Below are 2831 nucleotides of genomic sequence, written 5' to 3'. Positions count from 1 at the left end.
CTCCCCCTTGCAGGTGGCTACCGCTTCCCGGCGCCCTGACACGGCGGCTCCCTCCCCCTTCTGTTTAGCTTCCGATATCTGTGCGCGGTTTCACGGCTCCCCGCTTCGTACCTCGATACTCAGCGCTGGAGATGTTCATTTGTAGAGATCCAGATGTATCTTCCTGCGTCTCAGGCTGATTCCGTGGATATTCCTGCTGGTCTGGTACCTATCCAGCTCAACTCAGGGGACCGGCTGAAAAAGGGGTCCCCTACTCCTCCGCCATCTTAACTCAATCGTCGAATACATTTTCTTGATTGATATATGTGATTTTCTTCTTTTGGTCCTGTTCATATTTTTGAGTTAAAATATTTGCTATTTTTAATGTTAAAGAAATCTTGCATTCTTGAAATAAACCTCACCTGATCATGATATGCTTTTTTTAAGCTAGATTTATTTATTATTTATATTTTTATTTATCACTGTATTTAATTTTCTGATGTTTTAAGGTTGTTGCATCTGTGCTTATGAAAGAAATTAGCTATATTATTTTTCATAATGTCCTTGTCAAGTTTTTGTGTTACAGTTATGCTGCTCTTATAAAATGAGACGAGATGGCCCCTATTTTTCTATTCTTTGGAAATGGTTTTGTGTAATGTTGGTTTTTTTCTTCCTTAATAAATCCATTTGGTTTTGGAATTTGCTTTGAGTGAAATTAAATTATGGTTCTGTTAATTTCATTACAATTCAGATTTTCTATTTCTTTTTATGTCAATTTTAGGAAGATGCACTTTTCTAGGAATTCATCTACTTTGATAAGTTTTCTGTAATACAGTATTTTTTTTGTGTGTTGGTTTTGTAGTGATACTCCTTTTTCATTCTAACAGTGTTTTTTTATGCTTTCACTTTATTTTTCTTGATCTCTCTTGCCAAAATTTATCCATTTAATTAACCTTTTTATGGAATTAATTTTTAGTTTGATGGTACTTTATTGTGTATTTGAATTCTATTTTATTGATCTTTTTCTTATCTATCACATGCTTTGTTTTATATTCTTTGGGTTTATTTTGCTTTTCTTTTGCTATTTTCTTGAGATGGATGCTATTTTTTATTAGCTCATCAATTTTCACCCTCTCCTCTTCTCTAAAATATGGCTTTTAAACTGCAACATTTCCTATAAGTATATGTTGAGTATTCTGTAAATGTTATGCTGTATTTTTATTTTCATTCACTTCAAAATACATTCTAATCTCTGTTTTGTTTTTTCCTTTTCTCCATGGTTTATTTAAAAATGTATTTGTAATTTCTAAAGTTAGGGGAGATTTTGATTTATTTATTTATTATTGATTTTTTCATTTAATTACAATTACAATGATTAGTGACTATGGTTTTCATTATTTCATTATTTTCTCTGAAAGTTTCTTAAAATTATTTTGTCGCCTGTTATATATAGTTAGTGATTTTAAATGTTCCTTGTGCATCTGAAAAAATGTGTGTGATGAATGCATTGGATGAAATGTTCTCTGTATATCCTTTACATCAAATTTGAAACTCTTAAAATATTCTGTGTTTCATAAACGTTTTGCCTGCTTGACCGCTCAGTTCAGGGAAGTATAATAAAATCTTTCACTATTTTTATAGATTTTTCTATGCCTTCTTGTAATTTTGTCGAATTTTGCCTGTGTATGCTGAGTACATATTATTTGAGGTATAGCGATTTAGAATAGTTTCATCTTCCCAGCAAATCAAACTTTTGATCATTCAGAAATAATCTTTATATCTAATGTTACTTTTTTGCTTTAAAATACATTTTATCTAATATTAATATAGCCATACTTGACTTATTTTGATTGGTATTTACAGGGTACATTTACTTTTTCTATGCTCTTCAATATTATTGTATACTTTTGTTTCAGATAACTCCCTTGTAAATAGCATATGGTTGATTTGTGGGGGGCAGGGGTGGGCAGAGGAAGAGGGAGAGAGAGAAAAATCTTAAGCAGGCTCCATGCCCAATGTGGAGCCCAGAATGGGGCTCAGTCTCACAATCCTGAGATCATGACCTGAGCCAAAATTTAGTTGGACACTTAAACAATTGAGCCACCCAGGTGCCCCAACGTATGGTTGATTTTTTAAATCAAGTCTGACTCTATTTTCCTTTAGTTACTTTTTTTTAAATCAAGTCTGAATCTATTTTCATTTAGTTACATCATTACATTTCTTTAATAAACTATTGTATCAAGGTTTGTAAATACTAACTTATTATTTGCATTCATATTGTCCTACTTGTTTTATGAAGCTTTCTCTCCTTTACATTTTTTTGAGTTCAACATTGTATATTTCTTTTTCCCTTTCTATGATATTTATAGTTTAATATTCTTTTTCTTCAATTCCTTTTTCTTTAGAAATTACAGCATGCACCCCTGAATTACCAAAGCCTAATATTTGTTGGTTTTTACACTCTTCTTAGAAAATGTGGGCAATGTAGTTTACTTTAACTACAATTACCTCCTTTTTTTATTATGTATATATCATTTCTATGGGGTTTAATTCTTTAATGTTAAGCACTGGCAGCTATTATTATTTTTATTTCATGTACTCTATTTTGATTTAGATTTAATCATATTTACAGTTTTACTTCCTTCCTACACTCAGACTTTACGTTTAGGGTTTTGGTTTGTTTCGTTTTGTTTTACCTTAGAAACACTTTTTGTTATTTCCTTTTTGTGAGATGGCTTGTGATAGATTCTCACAATTTTTGTTTGTCTATGTCTTTATTTCCTGTTCATTCTTGAAAGATATTTTTGTAGAATATATAATTCTATGTTGGTGATCATTTTTTTTAATACTCT

This window comes from Ailuropoda melanoleuca, chromosome X (genome assembly GCF_002007445.2).
Source record: "Ailuropoda melanoleuca isolate Jingjing chromosome X, ASM200744v2, whole genome shotgun sequence".
NCBI lineage: Eukaryota > Metazoa > Chordata > Mammalia > Carnivora > Ursidae > Ailuropoda > Ailuropoda melanoleuca.
The sequence above is the reverse complement of the archived record's forward strand: the minus strand, read 5'-3'. Positions refer to the sequence as shown.